This window comes from Miniopterus natalensis, chromosome 18, assembly GCF_054644295.1.
Source record: "Miniopterus natalensis isolate mMinNat1 chromosome 18, mMinNat1.hap1, whole genome shotgun sequence".
Lineage (NCBI taxonomy): Eukaryota > Metazoa > Chordata > Mammalia > Chiroptera > Miniopteridae > Miniopterus > Miniopterus natalensis.
In genome coordinates, this window is record NC_142098.1 from 6,139,520 (window position 1) to 6,152,082 (window position 12,563).

Here is a 12,563-nt window from a genome sequence, read left to right on the forward strand (position 1 = left end):
GACCCTGTGAGTTGTCAGCTCTGCCTTCAATAGTGACCAGGAGCAAGTTCTAGTCATGCTGCTGGGAGGGTACTTGGAGTTGTGTTTAGTTTGATTTTAGAAAAATTAAAGGGTGACTTGTTTTTTAACACATCTAAGATCACAGAGTAAAATTCATACCTGCTACAGATGGTATCAGTGGTCAGCACCTTCATCTTCCCAATTGCAGGGGCTTAGCTGACAAGGATTCTCTTTCTTGAGCACAGAGAAACCAATGGTGGAAGGACTTCAACAGATAATACAGGTTAGTTTGTGGATAATCGCTCAGTGGAAGTGTCAAGAGTTGGTTGAAATCACTGCTAGTTTTCCCTATCACTAAAGCTTTTTATTTTATTTTTTTTGGTTAATCCTTACCTGAGGATATTTTTTCCATTGCTTTTTCAGAGAGTGGAAGGGAGGAAGGGATGGAGAGGGAGAGAGGGAGAGAGGGGGGAAAGGGAGAGAGAGAGGAGAGAAACATCCACGTGAGAGAGCCACAGCTACTGGTACCCTTCCACACAGGCCTCCACCCGGGGCGGGGAGCGAGTCCCCAACCCTAGGTACTGCTCTTGACTGGGAATCGAACCTTTGATCCTTTGGTCCCCTCTCCCCCCAGGATGCTCTAACCACTCTACAGCACCGCTAGGGCCGCTAAAGCTTTTTTAATGATAATAATAACAATCTTAATGGTGAGAAAAACACTGGCCAGGTGCTGAGGAGCTACCATACCAGGTACCATGAGCAAGGATCTCCAATTAGTTTACTTATTTTGAATCCCCCCAAATCCCTACATGGTAGGAATTTATTATTCTCATGTTATAAATGGGAGAAACTGAGGTTAATAAGTTGTCAGGAATAGAACCCGGGTCTGTCTTACTCTGTTTACATGGAGGATGATGTGGCTGTAAGGACAGATCACCTCTTAAATGTTAAGATTCAGGGAGAAGTCAAGGGCGGGGGTGGGGTGGGGGTGGGACGGCTGAGGCCGGACCTCAGGGAGGCCTGGACGGGGAGGTTGGCGGCTCCTCCCGGCTCCCCAGGGCCCTGTGGCCTCAGCTTGTCCCCGCACGTCACCGTCGCCCTTCTCAGCCTACAGATGCCTCGCCATCTGGTTGTCTGTGGCTGGGCTTTGGCCACCCCGGTACAGCTGTGCAGACTGGCCCCAAACCCCACTGCCAAGAGGGAGGATCTGACTGGCCCAGCTGGGGCCAGGTGTCCACCGTGGTCCGATCGGCTGTTTCAAGAGAGGGCGCGGGAGGGGGAGAAGGGAGGCGGAGGGGTGTGCGGGGAGAGGTCTCCCCGGGTAAAGGGTGTGCTCCGAGCAGGAGGCACCAGCTGTGCAGGCTCCCTGGGGCTCCCAGAAGGAATCACCCAGCAAGAGTGGAACCCCTTGCCCAGGTGTGGAGCCAGGCCCACCTGTGTCTACCTCTTGGCCCCACTGTAACCTTGGGCAAGTCCTTGAGCCTCTAAAGCCTCAGTTTTTCTCAGTTGTAAAAGGGAGAAACTAGGACCCACTCGACAGGACTGTTGTGAAGGGTAATGTCTACTCAGCATCCCGCACCTAACAGGCCCCCAGCATTAACGTCAGGTGGTCCCTAGGTTATGGGAAGGGTCCTTGCTGTGCGTTTTTCCAAAATAGCTGTATGGACCCTAATATCAAAATGAGAGAGGGTAAACCCATCCGTTTGTCTTCTAAGTCTTATTTCTTGAGTCTATCATTAACCTCTGCGTGACCTTGGGCTGGTTATTTGAATGCCACAGGACCTCAGTTTCTCATCTGTAAAATGGGCACAATCATTCCCACTACTGGCTACCTTCTCCAATGCAGAGCTGAGGTTTTGGTGGGCCCAGAGATAAAAAAGCAAGAACTTCTAGGAAAACAATCATTTACAGGATTTGTTGAAAAGAGAAAAATGGTGCTGAATAGAGCAGAAAATTCAAACACCCAGCCCAGAGGATCACGAAAAAAACCTGCAGAAAACTGGTTAGCTTATTCCTTCCATTGAGGCCCATTATTGCCAGGTATTCTAATTATTAAAGAGAAATTAAGAATAAAATATTCTATTTCTTTAAGAAATATTTAAGTATCTGGTATATGTTTAAAAACTTTTCATATTTGTATTAGTATTTAAAGAAAAAATCGTCACGGAGGTCAAATAAGACCTACTGTGGGGCCGCCAGTTTGAGACCCCTCCTCTGAGGCTGGCATGAATGTCTGGGCCTTACTCTGAATGTCTGGGCCCACTCCGGCTCTGGTCCAGCCTCTGGCCAGGCCGCGGCACCCTCCCCCACGGCAGCCTCCTCCTGCCTGCTGCCAGGGATGACTTCAGCTGGAAGACAAAGGGGCCTTCATGTTCAAAGGCCAGAGGAGGGGGACGGCTCATCCTCGGTCCTCCACAAACAAACAGGGTGGCTTTGATCTGGGCAGGGGTGGGCGCAGCAGCTCCAATTAGGCGATCAGCCCGTGACTGGGCTAAAGAATGTTCGTAATAAAATAAAAGATCTAAGTGGGGGTAATGAAGGGTAATGGAAAAATGGTGTCACTCAGGGTTTTCTCTGAGCTGGCCCATTTGAGGTGGATTAACCGACTAGTAGGGGAGAGAGGACAAGGGGCCCTCGCCCTCATCCTGGGTGCCCCGAAGAGACAGCAGGACCCCATTTCCTGACGCATGTCCCTCCTCACCTTTGCGGATGCCGCCCCTCCTTTCCAGAGTGACCACTGTCCCTCATTCAACTCAAGTGAGTCAAGACGTTCCCCGGGGACCCTCCTGGGGAGAAGATGCCCTGCTGTCCCACCTTTGTCGCCATCACCCTGCTGTGAGGTGCTTCACTCTCTGGAGCCTGACCCATGAGTCTGGTCCTGCCTCCCAGCAGGGCTTGGGCTACTTCCTTCTAGAAACTTTGGTTCCTTGGAGGCAGGAACCTGTGCGTTGGGATGGCAGGTCTTCCTCAGCGTCCACACGTGTGCACCATGGAGGAAGGGCCAAGAGAAGACATTGAGCTCAGGTCAATGGTGTGATATGTCAGTTTCTGCAGAAGGAAGCGCGGGAACACCTCCAGCATGCCAACTGCTTTATGCTCATTACCAGGCCTGCTGCACGTGGCTGCTCCGGTTGTGCCCTGCACAACCCATGGGGTGTCGTGCAGCTTAGGGAGTGTCTCCTTCCATAATTCCATTGTCTTTATGGTCATGCGGCAAGGCAGCCACTGGTTCTCAAGTGGGGAAACCGAGGCTCAAGGAGTTGAATAATGTTCCCCAAGCAGAATGACTAAGCTGGGAACATGGATCCTGCTGGCTCCTGTTTATGTTACTTCATCTGAATGCGACCCTGAAGGTGACAACCTGGAGTAGGTATGGAGTAGACACTGCTCTAGGGTTTTATGCTCATGAAATCATTGAATCCTTGCCCATCCCAATGAAGCGGCTACAGTGAATGTCATCTCCGTTGACAAACGCAGAAGCTGAGGCAGAGTGTGGACCAGACTGAGGAAGTTGCCCAAGGAGATTTAGGAAGCAGAGTTGTGGGTGTTTGAAGTCAAGGAGCGGGGCCCTCAAACCCCACGGTGTTACCCACTGCATGTCTCACCCTCATTCTTACTTCATCCTGGCTACTTGGTCTGATGTGGGTCTCCCCCGCCTTTTAAATTGGTGATTCCATTCGCATGAGAAAGCCCAGGGAGAGATTTATTCTGTTCCAGACCATCTTTGTCATTTCCATGTGTGCAGGGACCACTGATCAGGAATTTCCTGGAGCGATGGGGACCCAAGTCACCCAGCCAGCTCCTGGGGATCCATCCAGGGGCAGGAGGAGAAATTCCCAGGGTCCCTCCCTCCCTGCACCGGGTCCTGCTGCCGGGGAAACTGTGAGTACCGTCTGGATTTATCTGTAATATATGAAGAGAAGGCAGGCCTTTCCTTGACGTGGAGCTCCTTTGGCTTTTCCATCCTTTTTCTATTAGCTTCAGCTAATTTGTATGACGACTTCCTTTGCTTCTGAATTGGCAGCGAGTGGATGTGATGGGGTATTAGCCTTGCTCCTGTCTTCTCAGTGACAGGAGAAGCGGCTCTTTTTAAGAAGACGGGTGACTCCGAGGAGGTGGCTGTCTCCCATCCTCCTGGCGGTGGAAGAGGGGGAGTGTCCAAGAAACGGAGTTCTAGAGTGGCGGCTCTGGTTTAGCTCTTGGAGCAGAGGAGATTGCGGGGACAGGGAAGTCAAGCCAGTGCCCGGACAGGCAAATCCAGGAGGCCACTCTGGAGGCAGCTGTAGAGACACCTGTGCGTTTTTCCCCTCACTGGTCTCAGACTTTTGAAACCCATCAGACTTCTGAGCTAGGTTCATGAAGTCCTACCTCTCCCACTAACAGGCCAACCTCTCCGTGGTGTGGAAGTCCAGCTAGGACCGGAGCGGAGCGAGGACAGCCCCTGCCTTCCCGGCACTCTGCGGTGCTGAAAGTCCTTGGTGGTGGGTTCCAGCTGGCTTGCCCGCCCAGCCTGGGGAGGCCTCTGCTTTCCTCGGTCCACAGGTTCAACTGTTAATCTTGTCCAGAAGCCCCGCACATCACACCCATAATAGTATTTGACCAAGTGTCCAGGCACCCGTGGCCAAGTCAAGTTGACGCAAAAAATTCCCTATCACCACCTCCCACAGAAGCCAAGTCCTTGAAGGAGAGATGGCGATGTGTCCTATGCCCGCTGGCTTGGCATTGCTGGGAAAGGTCTGTGCATAGAAAGCCACATGCTACTCTGTGGGCCACGGTAGGGCTCCCTCGGGTAAACCTGACGGTACTCATGACCCCATCCTTGCTGAGGAGCACCACTAACCTGTACTCCACATCCCAGCAGTTGTGCTCACCCACCCATCACATCCACAGCCTCCAAATTTCCCCTCTTACCCTCAGCTCCAATCCTGGGTGGGCCAACTGCCTGCACCTCAGGGTGGACATCCTGTCCCCTCCTGCCTCTGACAGGCCACTCTCTTCCCGTCCTGGTGTGGCTGCTGGGGTGGCCTTCAAAACGCTCTCCTTTTGTCACATGCCCAGGATGCTGGACTGGCAGAGTCTCTGGAGAGGGGGTGTCTTCCCCAGCCCCTCTTAGAGCTGGGAAGCTGAGAGCTGAGGCCCAGAGAGGAGAAGGGACTTGTCTGAAGTGGCTGCCCGGCCCTTGGGCCCTGGGCTTCCTGTGTGTTCCCCAAGGGGCAGAGTGAGGAGGGGGATGTGGGGATGACCGGGAGTCCGCATGCAGGTAATGTGATGGGGTGGGGCGCATGTGTGTGCCTGACGTGTGTGCTGTGCACGTGAGTAGGTATGTGGGTATGTGTGGCTCCTACAGAATGACCTTGGGCAGGGGATGCTGAATGGGGGGCTGAGGGCAAGGGGGATGGGCGGGGGCCAAGTAGAGCTGGCTAATGGATAAAACCACTTCTCTGGGGCCCTAAGAGGGGGGGTGAGAGCTCCACTTCCTTCAGACACAAGCCACCTCTAGCATACCTTAGGGGGCTTGCAGTGAGCTGTTCTGCCCCAGATCTCCTGAATGAGAGGGGGTGGGGGTGGAAGTTCACCAGGGTCCTCCTGCCACCTGGTGCCAGGCAAACCCCGGGTCCAGCTCTGTGGAAGTGCTTCTAGCTGTGTGCCCTGCTGGTGCTCAGCCCCTCAGGGCACGATTTCTGCCATCTGTACAGAAAGGGTTGTGCCAGGCTGGAGGCGGTTTCCAAACACCAGCTTCCAGGCCAACATCTGCCCCTGGCCTTGGCAAGACCAGAAGAGTAGAGACAATGCAGTGAGTTGTTCATGAGCCTAAGTGCATTCAGTTTAACGGACCATCCTTTCTTCTGTGATGATGTCTTTCTTCTTTTTGATATTCAAATGCCCTTAAAAAATTAAATTATAGATGCTGTGCCTGTGTGTGCACGGTCATATGCGTATGGGAGGGAAAGGCAGAGTAGTGACCCAAGTGTGGTCTGAGGAGGCCTGGGACCCCTCAGAGCTTTTCAGGGGGTCGACAAGGTCAGAAATAGTTTCCTAGCGACGCTGAGATGCTCTGTGCCCATTTCACTGTGTGGACATTTGCACTGACAATCAGTAGCTGGTGGGTGCAGGAGCTGGTGGGTGCGCTGCAGTGAGAAGCACTGGTGAGGCTGTGATGCATTCGCAGGACGAAAACCAGAAGAGACAGCATCACTTAAGAATGTCCAGAAAGCAGGAACATTGATTGATTTGCTAATTTCTCCATCCTTGAATACAGCCATCTTAATGTTGTGTGTATTATTGTGTGCATAAAGCATTTCTCCGGCATGCCGAGATACAATAGTTATCTTAGGAAAAGTATCTGTGCCATTGTCTGAGTTGAGAGCTGAGTACCACTTTTACTTGGGGGAAAAAAAGAGTCACAGAGAAATTAGGGTTATTTGGACTTGACAGACGTTTTCCTGAAAAGGACTGAGACGTGCCTGGCACCTCGAGGAAAATGATGGAGAGTATTTATTGCCAGTGATAAAAATTCAAGCTTTCAAGATAATGGCTATAAATGCCTGGGATAGAATGAGCGTTCAATGACCACTATCCTTCCCTCCCCCACCCCCATCTCTCACCTTCTTCCCTCTCTTCTTGGTGGAGATTAGCTGCTGGGTCCTGGCTGGCAGTCTCTGAGAATTTAGCATGAGCACAGGGTAAGCTGCTGTAAGATTTGTCCCTCCAAATAGAGCAGCTAATAGAAGTTCTTTCTCTTGTGTAAGACTCCAAGTTAAGAGGTAGTCTGGGAGTGGGGTGCAATTTGACTCCATGAAATGGCTCATGGCCCAAGCGACTTGCATCTCGTTTTCTGCCCGCCCCATGGTTGAACCTGGACCTCTGCACTGTGTCTATGTTCCAACCTCTGTAAAGGAGGAAGGATCAGGTGAAGAGCAACACACATCTCTGCTTACATCCATCCACACATGGCAACACGTAGCTGCAAGGGAGGCTGGACAATGGAGTGTTTGGCTGTGTGGCAGTTCTATCACTAAAACGAACAGAGGGAAAGTGGGTACTGGGGCACAGATAACTGTTTCTACTACAGTGGATGTAATATCAGGAGAGAGAAATATGAGATTAGCAAACATGTGGCACCTATAGGCTCTCAACTTCAAAGAGATTCTCAGGAGAAAACCCAGAGAGGCTGACAAGGCCTCAGCACTCGGGCACTGCTTCCTATCCTCACCTTGTCAATCTATACATGTGATCTAGGCCATGTACCTTCAGGTTTTCTCCAAACATCTGAACCAATTAGGTGTAGGAGGGACCCTAGAGATGCCCCCTCATTCTATAAAAGGAAGACTGAGCTCAAGTCAGGGAGATTCTTGCCTGATGACACACAGTGAGTCAGAGTTAGGGTGGCCAGTTCTAAGAGGTCAAGTTCACCCATTTAAAGACATCACCAAAGACCAGGCTTGGTTTTGGATGTGGCAAGACTGGCCCAGGCACGTTGCTGACTTAGCTGGGCAAACATTAGTGCCTGGGCGTGGTCAAACTTTCTCTTCCTCTGAATGCCAGGCTTGTAGGGGTTAGATATCATAGATGGAGGCAGAAGTCATAGATTGAGTCCCAGATTACCACTTATAGATCATGTGAGCTTGGGCAGGTTATTTCAAGGTTTGAGACTTACTTTCTCCATCCATGAAGTGGGCCTAATACCTCTCTGACAGGTCCTGAGTTCTATGCATGGAGCAGTGGAGTTATGAGGACATTCTGCCTTCCTCGGGTAAGATAATGTCCCCCTTCCCCTCCTCACCTCCATCCTTTGGGGGACTTTTGCCTTGCCATTCCAAACTATGGTTGGTGTGGGGCTGCCAATCAACTCCATTTGGCCACAGGATTGGGCACCGAACTCAAGTTGACCTAACCAATCTCCTCTAGTGATTGGCCCAGGAATGTGCACATGACCCAAGCTAGACCAATCAGAATCCTTCCCCAGGATTTTTCTCACCAGAGCTGGGGAACAATAATTCTCTTTCACTCTTAGCACAGTTTGTTAGGTTACAAGTCTGAAGCTGCGCATGTCTGTCCTCCCAGTACCTGGGTTATGTGAGCCCAGAAAGTTCCTTTCTGCTTGGGCTAGTTTCAGTTGGATTCTGTGATTGACACTTATAACTAAAAAGTCCTGGAGAAAACATTATATTTTGGTGTTTTTATAATAATAATGAGAAACCCTTTTATCACCTATTTACCAGGTTTTGTGCCAGGTGCTCCACACATTAGCTCGGGACTCACCTCCATCTGTGGTATTTGTGTGCTCACCTCCCTGAGGCTGGGTTTGTCCAAACCCTTTGTGGAGCACCCAGCTTGGTGCCCGTCCTGTACTAGGTGTAGAGCAGCCTGATGACATCCCTCAGTGGGTCACCTTGGACTTGGCATCCAGTGTGAGGTGGCCAGTGCAGACAGCTGCCACCACACGGGTTCCACAGGCCACATGGAGCTGGCCCTCTGGCCAGGAGTTGGCTGGGGACTGAGGTGGCTGCATGAAAGTGGGAAGGATCCCTACTCCTGCTTGTCCCGAGCACCCCATCCTCAGCTCCTTCTTTCCTACCAGCATGTTAACAGCTGGCTCCAGAATTCCTCCTGGGGGCTGTGAGAGTGGGGGGGCAAGGAATTGTTTCTACTAAATCGCTTAGGCTGAAGGTAAGGCCTTCCCAGGGCTCCAGCTAGCGTGTGGTGTGTGTAAGGGAGCGAGGTGTGCACAGCCACTCACAGGGAGCCTGGCAATAGTGGGCCCTCGGCACAGCACAGCTTCTCACACTTCGGCCTCCCTGCCTGGACTTGAGGACAGGCGAGGACCCTGTCTGATTCATCCCTGTGTCCTCTGTGCCCAGCCCAGTCCTGGGACATTGGAGGGACCTGGTACCCGTTTGCCAAGGGACTGGGGAAATAATGCTGAGGACAGTGAGGGCATTTGTAAAAACTGGGCAGCAGGCGTCAATCTACACCCTGTCTTTTTCCCTTTGGGTGAGAGCCTGAGGCCAGGCTGATTATCACAGTCCCACCCCTTCCCCGCCTTCCATTTTCTTTGGGATGAGTTGACCAAGCAGAGGGCGAAACTGGTGGCCACAGGCTGGGTTCCAGCAGGAACACATGTTTCATTTGGCCTGAACCATGACTTGAACTTTTTAAAACTAGTTGACAATATTAAAATTTGGTGATTTCACCTAGAAACCTGGATTTCCAGCTACTCTTGCAAAATCAAAAGGTCCAGCAACTCCGGGCCCTCAGGTAGTCACTGGCTCTGAGCTGCAACTGTCCCTCTAGGCCGGGCATGCACCCCCAGGTCAAGCTGGTCCAAGCCCCTCTCCTTCGATTCCTGCCCCTCCCCTGGTGAGGTTGTGACCTTGGTTCTATGGAGTCTGTGGGCAGTGCCGGTGACCCTTCAGGTCTCAGTTTGGCAAATCATGGCCATGCGGGGGCTTCTGTCTGTATGGGGAGAGTTCTCACTGGAGGGAACCTGTGGAGGTGCCCTCCAAGTGTACTGGCCAGTGTGCCAGTGCTCACGGCCAGGCCTCCATGGGCACCGTCCTGCCCACTTTCCCTCCCTTCCCTACCTCAGCCAGCGAGCCAGGCTGCAGCATTGTTTTGGGACGCAAACATACACACGTTATTGGAACCCCAGATCAAAGGCGGCGTCCCACAGACCGCCTCTCAATGGTTCCTTTGTGCTGGCGGAAGCCTGTGAGGAGTTAGGACCCAGGCAGAGAGGAGGGGCTGGGAAGGGGCTCAGTACAAAGATACTTGTCACCCAGAGAAGTCTGCGACGATGATGTTAAAAGAGGCGCCAGGTGGAGGATGGACCCCAGCTTGCTGTTGGAAGATGCAAATTAGGGTTCTCAGTTCTGTGAAGAAAACACCAGGCCCTGTGTGTGGCTTCTGGGGAAGGGACAGCAGCGACTGGGTTCAGGAGCAGTGGCCTCTGTCTGCCCTGGGTGGGTGTGATATAAACAAAGCCTCGTGGAGCAATAGGGTGGCAGTGACCTCCTGTTGGGCACAGAGGCAAAGGAAACAAAAATGGCATGGGCTTGGAGAAGGCCGGGAACACCAAGGGGACAAGTGTCACCTCTGGTCAGATGGCTCGTTTGCTCAGCCATTCCTGCTTTTGTCAAACATTTCTAAAGCCCCTACTGTGTGCCAGGCACAGAGTAGTGCGAGGCGGGTACAAGCATGACTGACGGGGTCAGGGTGGGCAGGGTGCTCTGCTGTGCCCACCTCATCTGTAGAAGTGGCATCGCTCTCCCCCCGGGGCCTGGGCTGGACTGGCCGCCCTAAGCCCTAAGCGGTTCACACACATTGTCTCATTTATCTCTAGGGCTGGTTTGAACAAAGAAGTACTTTGAGAGTTCAGCTGCTGAGCCAGGAATCCTGCCTGCATGGGGGGGGCGGTTGGAAAGCAGGTATGAGAAGGGGGTTCCTAAGAGGGAACCCACGAGGACTGAATGGAGGTCAAGAGGTCACTGTGGTGCTGCAATTCGGAGGAGATGGGCAGACACTTGCTGACCCCTAAGCTTCACAGGGCCTCTGTCCTCAGCCCTCTGTCTACACTCTCTCCCTAGGGGATCTCATCAATGTCAGGCTTTAAACCCATCTATGTGCTTATGACTCCCAGGTACATCGCTCCAGCCTGCAGCTCACTTCTGAACTCTAGGCTCATAGATCCCGCTGCCTACTTGATCTCGCGGCTTTGATGTTCAACAGGCCTCTCAAAATAACGTGTGCAAACTGAAGGCGCTAGCCCGCCCTGCAGACCAGTCCCACCCACAGGCTTTCTCCTCTCAGTTAACAGCAGCTCCCTCCTTCCAGTGGCTCAGGCCACAGCCCTTGGCATCTTCCTCAAGGCCCCTTTCTCTAACTTCCAAATACATTCAGCATCAGACTTCTTACCTCCTCCACGGCGATTGCCCTGGTCTGAGCCACTGTCACGTCATGCCTGGGCTGCTACAGTCACCTCTCTGCCTGTCTCCTTGCTTCTGCCTGGTCTCTGGCCACCCCCCCCAATCCACACTCAGTTCTCAACACAGCAGCCCAGTCATTTCAGGCCTTGATTCTCTAGCTCCCACCTCCTTCCATTAAAGCTGAAGCCCTTTGCCCGAGGCCCACGAGGTTCTCGTGATTGAGCCTTGTCACCTTATGACCTCACCAACTCCTTCTCCTTGAAAGCCCCTCCCCCCCCCCGCTTCAGAGCCACTGGCCTCCTTGTTCCCCAAGTATTCTCACATGTGCCCACCTCAGGGCCTTTGCACTTGCTGTTCTCTCTGCCTGGACCTGCTTTCCCCTGGTACCTTCATGGTTCCCTTCCTCATTTTCAAGCCTTGGCTCTGGCCCCTCTATTGAAATTGCAGCCCTTCCCCTAGCATTTCCTCACCCTCTTTCCCATTTGATTTTCCCCCGTCAGACACACCACACCCTACATTTCACTGACTTACTTTTGTCTGTGTAAGAGACAAAATAATATAAGAGCCTGGTACAGATTAGGCCCTCAACAAATCTTTGCTGAATGACATAATTAATAAAAGAGAAGCACCTTTGTTTCTTGGGCCCCTCCTTCCTGACTTCTGTCCCTCCTCCCCAGGACTGTTACTCACTCAATGAAGAGGCGTTTTGTCACCCGGGTAGCTGCAGAGAAAGCTGAACCTTCTAGAGCCTCCGGGTGTGATCTACAGACCAGCAGTGTCAGCCTCATCTGGAAGCTTACCAGAAATGCTGATTCTCAGGTCCTGCCTTCCAACAAGTTCCCAGGGGAGCCACATTAAATTCCAAACTGCCCTAATCTAGGCTATTTGACCCTAAGCAAGAAAGGGGGACCAAGGGTCTCTCAGGGACCCAGGGCCAGCACACATAGGAAGCACTGACAAGGCCTGGACCTGGGAATACGCAGTATCAGGCACCGAGATTGTCTATCTGTCTCTCCCCACCCGGTTTACTAGCTCTGCTGCTCTCTGACTATGCCTACTCTGCTCTCCCTGCTTGTTGGTCAGCCCACATGGACTCCGCCAGCTCCTCCAGCGCCTGGGACTAGGGAGTTCCTCAGCTGCGGAGACCGCCGGGGATGGGACCTCAGGCTCTAGGCCTCTCTGTTCGAATTCTGCAGAGATGCCGATTGGTCAGGCTTGTGGGTCACACATCCAATCAGCTGTGGCCAAGGAGTGAAGGGGTCCTGTGGTACCAACAGGTAGCAAGGCCACCCTGAAGCTGTGCCCGGTGGGGTGGGGTGGGAGTGAGGGAGGGGGAGGAGGGGGAGAAGTGGGAGAGGGAGAGGAAGGTAAGCTGGAAGGGAAGGCAGGTGAGGCAGGCAAATTGACCATGAGCATCACTACAGCGGCTGCTTTTCCTCGTATCTTGAGCTGGGGCTTTAAGAAGCCCTTGCACCCACAGGGTCTCATGTGTACTAGGTATTTGATTGCTCAGAGGCTTCGAGGTGCCCAAATATGTCCTAAGACGCGGAAAATGCCCACCATAGACACATATGGGGGCACCCTCTCAGGGAGCCTGCCCACCCTGCCCTTTCCTCGAGGAGCTTTCCTTCCTGTCAT